Consider the following 7,162-nt stretch of genomic DNA (forward strand, 5'->3'; position numbering starts at 1 on the left):
TACCCCTGATCCAATCAACAGCGTCCAGGGGTGGGGCCATGTTGCACCAACATGGCGATTCCTATCGTTACAAGGTGAATGTAAAGAGGAAGGGACCATCTCCAGAGCAGGAGAACTGGATATGCCAAACAATAAGTGACTTGCTGGGATGAACGAGGCATGATACCTGGCCTCAGGGAGCTCAGTTTCAAGAGGGAGGCAGACCCAGGGACAAACTCCATTCCTACTTAGAAAAGGCCATCCAGTGATAGGATTCAGAGGACCACATAACCAGCCTGTGATGGGAAAAGTTCTCAGAAGCTGCACCGACCGCCGCCCCAAGGCCATCCTAGGACATGATGAGCTAATTAATCACAATTATTATTTATGGCAGTGCCAATCCACCTGCTCGTGTCTCAGGACATTAGTTATTGCCAGGAATGATGAATCCCAGGATGTAGAACATGCTAAAAATATTAATCTACAAGTGAAAATGATTTTAATTGGATTTCGCCCTCGGGGTCGTGTCAGGGTCCCGCTTTCAATCAGACTTGTCCAGTCAGCAAAGCGGACCCCAGCCTTTCAAATTGAAACTGTGATTGGCTGGCAGAGGTTAATAGAAATGTTGGGAAATAAATAGGTTATTGATTGATCATAGCAATCAGCTGACTCCCGGCTTGCCTTGCTGACCTCGCCCACCCAATTTTACGGGCAAACGCGGTTAGCATCTAATTATAGATCACTTTTACAATACTGTGTATTAATGAGCAGATTATACAGTGGGGGAGGTAGGGGAATTCTTACCGGAGAAGTTTCCCCCGGCAGAAAAATATGATGAGACTGCCTGCTTACTTGGGGACTATGCATGAGAGAAGGGAGGGTCCTAAGAGGGGTAGTTGCTCTCCCCACATGACTGCTAGAACCTCATTCCTTCACCCAACACACATTTAATGGGATGAGCTTTGTGCAGGGAGCCTGGGAACCATGTTCGTTACAGCCCCTCTGCTTAGGACCTCATTCTGGGATGTGTTGCTTCTACACGGCTGTATTTAAAACAGATAACCAACAAGGATCTACTGTAGAGCACAGGGAACTCTGCTCAATGTTATGTAACAACCTAAATGGGAAAATAACTTGAAAAAGAACAGATACATATATATGTATAACTGAATCACTTTGCTGTACACCTGAAACTAACACAACATTGTTAATCAACTATACTCCAATATAAAAAAAAAGGTTAAAAAAAAAAAAGATTTACTTGGCAGGCGGCTTGTTAGAAAGGCAGATTCTTGAGCCCACTCTGAGATGCCGATTCAGAGGGGTCTGTATTTTTCACAAGCCCACCCAGCCTCAGAGATTCAGAGACAGTGGGGGAACCTCATTTTAAGACACGATGGCCTGGTTGGAAAAAAGATGCACAAGAGGCAACAACAGTCAGAGCACTGAGTGCCGGGCTGGAAGCTGGTCCAGGGTCCAGCGGGACACGAGGCGAGCGAGGTCAGCTGAACCTGGGCGTCTTCATGGAGCAGGTGGCCCTGGCACTGAGTAGGAATTTCCAAGGTGAGCCTGAAGAGCAGTTTGCCCCCACAAAGTGTGACTTTGAACAGGCACCACCAGTGGTATGGCTGGCTGTCCCCACCAGGGAGACAGTCAGCGTCTCTTTGCCGTCCAAGGGGCTAGTAACCTGGTTGGGAAAAGAAGTGTATGAAATAACTGTGAATCCCCTCCTCTATTCCACGTGATTCCCTGCTTGCCCCCTACCCCACCCTCATGACCTGAGCCCCAGCCTCTTGCACCCCAGACTTGTCTCTTTCCCTCCAACACACCAACTCATTCCCACCTCGGGGCCTTTGCCCCTGCTCTTCCCCCTGCCTGGCACTCCCTTCCTCCTGATGTCACATGGCGGACTCCTTCCCAGCAGCTCAGTGCCACCACCGGACCTTGTCCACCCCCCGGACACACTTCCCCATCGTTCTCCTCGACTTCTTCCGTAGCAGTGAAGGGCCGGAAGTACCTCACATGTTAGTTTCCATGTCTGTTTCCCCCGCTGACCTCTGAGGGTGCTGTGTGCAGATAGGACATGGTGGCCGGAGGGGCCTTGGGGAACCAAGAAGACAGGCCAGGAAAAGACAGATGAAGGTTGTAAGCCGAGACCCAGCACTCCAGGCAGATGAAGTTGTAAGCCTGTGATTTACCCACTCTACCCATCATTTATGTATTAGATTCCTGTTCTGTGTAAGAAAATGGGAGTCAGGAAAGGAAGCCGCCCCGGCTGCCCAAGACAGAAGTGCTGGAGGCGTGGGTGAGGGCAATGGCAGAGGGACAGAGGAAAACGGACCGAATCAAGAGCTATCCGTGACTTCTCCCAGATTTCGTCTTTGGGCAACCAGAGATGAGATGTGGGGCTCTTCACTGAGATGGGAGATGCTGGCAGAGGACCAGGATGAGGGAGGAAACATCCTGAGTTTAGGCAAGAGAGAAGCAAAGCCATTTCTTAAAAGGAACTGTATCTATTGTCTGTTTCTGCATAAGGATCCACTCCAAGACCTAGTGGCTTAAAACTAGAATCATTTCTTTTGCTCCTGAACCTGCCACTTTGGAAAGGCTCAGTGGGCACTGTTTGTCTCTGCTCCATGCAGCATCAGCTGGGGCAGCCCAGCTAGAGCTCAAGGATCCGCCTTTGAGATGGCCCAGTTGATGGGTCTGGGGGCTCAGCCAGGGCTGTGGATGAGGAAAGGGGTTGGGGGCTTAGGTCCTCAACACGCCTCTTCACAGCTGCTTGGGCTTCCTCACAGCATGGTGGCTAGGCTCCAAGGGAGCAGGACTCGGCCTTGGAAATCACATACCATCCCTTCTGCCACGGTCACAAACCCACTGAGCTTCAAGAGAATGGAAGGGCATGGGAGAGACTGGAAAATACAACCAACCACAGTGACAATAATAACGAACATTTGCTGCACACTTACTCTGCACCAGGACCTGCCCATGCATGGGGTCCTTTCACCCTCATGATAATCCCAAGAAGGAGGTCCCATTATTAACCCCATCTTACACATGGGGACACACAGGCCTGGACAGGTGAAGTGACTTGTCCCACATGACACAGTATCTGAGTTCAGATTTGAAACTGGATCTTTCCCACCCGCAGCTGGCTCAGAGCAGAGCTCAGTCTGATATTTCTGTACCCCTCAGTGCCCAGCACAGGACCTGGCCCCAGACCCCAGGGGGCTGGCACTGGATGAGAGGCTGAAGTCAAGACAGTGCAAGAGGCCAGCAGGAGCTCCGTCACTGCCAGACTGAGAACCTGGGAAAGCTTCAAGGCATTTGAGGCCTGACCCCAATGCCAAAAGGTGATGTCTGGTATGAGCTCCCAGGTGGCCCAGCGGCCCTGAGATAATCCCTGGGAAAGTGCCCCCACGGCCCTGTGCTTCCAAGGCGCTCCTGTCCTGGGGCCCAGGCTGGAGGCTCCAGAACATTCCTTACATTCCAGGGCTTTTCTCTGGGAGGAGGCCTCCTTCCCACAGGAGAGGACTGGGAAGCTCTTGTGTTTTAGGCTAAACAGCACCAGCTCTCCAGGGCGGCCTCTGTCTCCCCACTGACCCCAGCTGTGTGGCTTTGACCCTGTTGTGACCACTTGGCATTGGAGATTCTGTTTTTCTGCCCTGGGACCTGGTGAGAAATGCCCACAGGGAGTTGACCACCAGGACTGCGGCTCCTGGGGTGCCTGCATTCAGGTGGGCTCAGGAGCTGGGAGGACAAGGCGGCCTGAGCCCCAGCTGGGCTGCCTGTCAGTTTGCTCAGTGACTTGGCCCAGTTGCTCCCCCATCAGATTCTCAGGCTGTTCTACCTTCTGCCTGGATTCCGTTGGCAAACCTTACCTACCCGGCGCCAGTAGAAACCACAGGTGTGGGAAAAAGGGATTGGGGACCCGTCACGTGCTGATACTTTGCATCTCCCCTTATCAAATCCTCACAACTTCTTAGGTGTTAGCCCCATTTTACGGATGAAGAAACTAAGGCTTAAAAAGGGGAGATCACTAGCTGGAGGTCATGCAGCCAGTGAGGGGTGGATCTGACTGCTCCTGAGTCAGCTTGGGGCACCGCCCACTTTCAAGTTTCCACTGGCTCCCCATTTCATTCATTCAACAAAATCTTCTGGACCCCCAACTCTGTGCCAAGCACGATGCTGGGGGCAGCACAGGGTATAGCCATGAAGCAGGCAGGCATCATCCCTATCCTTATGGAATTTACAGACCAGAGGAGGCAGCACGTGAGCAAAACAAATATGAAATCACAAACTATATTCAGTTCTCCAAGGACAGGGAACACCTCGCAGGGAGAAGGAGTAACAGGAGAGAGAAGCCGGTGTAGAGGCAGTGACTGGGCTCAGTCTTACTGGGAAGATGGACTCAGCATCTGGGGATGATGTACCCCCTGTTGCCATGGTAACCATTTTGGACCTAGGATTCCTCATCCTCCAGCTGTGCATCTCTGGGCAAGTCTCTTCACCTCTCTGAGCCTCAGTGGCCCCCTCCCGTAAAAATAAGGGTAGGGAAGCCCACCTCTCAAATACTGTGAGTGCTCCAGGAGCCAACACGTAGGAACCATTTAGCAGAGAGCGTGGCACGCAGTAAGCACGTGGAAAATGGCAACGGCCATCTTATGTCAGCCCGGCTGGGCTGAAGCATGGGGTCTGGAGGTGGGATGAGGAGAAGTGGTCTTGCCTGCAGGCAGAGCCTACAGCATCAGCTTGGTTCTCGGAATACTCTAGGAGGAGAATATTAGGGGACCCTGAATTGTCAGAAGCACCAGTGTCGTCAAAATAAAGTGACCCCCTGCCAAGAGAACCATGGTGAAATGGAAGCCAAAATCATAGTTTGCCCATTTTGCAGAGAAGAAAACTGAGGCTTCAAGAGAAGTCAGTTGGCCTGGCTTCTATTGAGAACAGAAGCTCTCAGCAGAAATGAGCAAAGCTTTTCCAAAGCTTCTGTCCCAAACTGCATTCTCTCCTGCCTTTTCACTTCCCCCACCCATCCCAGGCCCACCCAATGCCCCGAAACTCTGGAATCTAAAGAGTATCCCCACAGAGCCTCCCCCAAAAGCCCCAGAAAGGAACCAGGTTTCCAGTAGAGAGTGCGGTGGTCTTGGTGCAATGCCGTCACCTGCTGGCCATGCCTGAGAACTGCAGCTCTGGTTCAGCCACTTTGAGCACCTCCAGTGGGCTCTGGGACCCTGCCTTCTAGGAACGGTACAGTAAACAAGACCAGAGACAGACAGTAAACAAGGAATCAGAGGAGTAATCAAGGTCATGTCAGATGGGCACAAGTTTCCTGCAAGAAATAAACAGGTTTCTGTGACAGAGCAGCAGTTCTCAAGGTACAGTCCTGAGGTCTGGGGACCAGAGAGAAATTTGTCCATTTCATCTCCTTCCCTCACAAGTGCACGGTGGAGTTTTGCAGGGGCTACATGGACATGTGATATTGCAGCAGACTGAATGCAGAAGCAGATAACAGAATCGAACAGACTGTCTTCTATTAAGCCAGACATTAAAGAGATTTACCAAAAAACAATGTCTTCTCACTAACTTTGTTTTCGAAACAGTTGTTTTTCATAAAGTGTTATTTATGTTAGCATGCAGTGTTTATTTTTATTCTTTTTTTAGTGAATTAATAAACAAGCCTTCTAAAAGTCTCAGTTTTCATTTCTGTTATGGTAATGAATGGATAAACCAGTCTTTCTAAAACATCTCAGTTCTCATTTATAATATAGTAGAATCTCTCTGCCGATTTCTCTCTCCTCTTTTTCTCCCTGTGAGGTGCTCCCTGTCCTTGAAGAGCTGAGCGCAGCTGCCTCCCCTGGGCTGTGCATTCCACAAAGGCAGGGGTGAAACCTGTCCGCTTCTGCCTGTGCCCTGGGCACCCAAGGTGGTGCTTCACATACAGTAGGGATAAGAAGATCTTTTTAAAATTTTTTATTGGAGTACAGTTGATTTACAATGTTGTGTTAGTTTCTGCTGTACAGCAAAGTGAATCTGTTATACATATGCATATATCCACACTCTTTTTTTAAAAAACATCTTTATTGGAGTATAATTGCTTTACAATGGTGTGTTAGTTTCTGCTTTACAACAAAGTGAATCAGTTATACATATACATATGTTCCCATATCTTTTCCCTCTTGCATCTCCCTCCCTCCCACCCTCCCTATCCCACCCCTCTAGGTGGTCACAAAGCACCGAGCTGATCTCCCTGTGCTATGCGGCTGCTTCCCACTAGCTATCCACCCTACCTTTGGTAGTGTATATATGTCCATGCCACTCTCTCACTTCGTCACAGCTTACCCTTCCCCCTCCCCGTGTCCTCAAGTCCATGCTCTAGTAGGTCTGTATTTTATTCCCATCCTACCCCTAGGCTCTTCATGACATTTTTTTTTCTTAGATTCCATATATATGTGTTAGCATACGGTATTTGTTTTTCTCCTTTTGACTTACTTCACTCTGTATGACAGACTCCAGGTCCATCCACCTCACTACAAATAACTCAATTTCGTTTCTTTTTATGGCTGAGTAATATTCCATTGTATATATTTGCCACATCTTCTTTATCCGTTCATCTGTTGATGGACACTTAGGTTGCTTCCATGTCCTGGCTATGGTAAGTAGAACTGCAATGAACATTTTGGTTCATGACTCTTTTTGAATTATGGTTTTCTCAGGGTATATGCCCAGTTGTGGGATTGCTGGGTCGTATGGTAGTTCTATTTGTAGTTTTTTAAGGAACCTCCGTACTGTTCTCCATAGCGGCTGTATCAATTTACATTCCCACCAGCAGTGCAAGAGTGTTCCCTTTCCTCCACACCCTCTCCAGCATTTATTGTTTCTAGATTTTTTGATGATGGCCATTCTGACCAGTGTGAGATGGTATCTCACTGTAGTTTTGATTTGCATTTCTCTAATGATTAACTCTCTCAGCTTTTGCTTGTCTGTAAAGGTTTTAATTTCTCCATCAAATCTGAATGAGATCCTTGCTGGGTAGAGTAATCTTGGTTGTAGGTTTTTCTCCTTCATCACTTTAAGTATGTCCTGCCACTCCCTTCTGGCTTGCAGAGTTTCTGCTGAAAGATCAGCTGTTAACCTTATGGGAATTCCCTTGTATCCACACTCTTTTTTAGATTCTTTTCCC

Source organism: Kogia breviceps, chromosome 15 (genome assembly GCF_026419965.1).
Source record: "Kogia breviceps isolate mKogBre1 chromosome 15, mKogBre1 haplotype 1, whole genome shotgun sequence".
NCBI lineage: Eukaryota > Metazoa > Chordata > Mammalia > Artiodactyla > Physeteridae > Kogia > Kogia breviceps.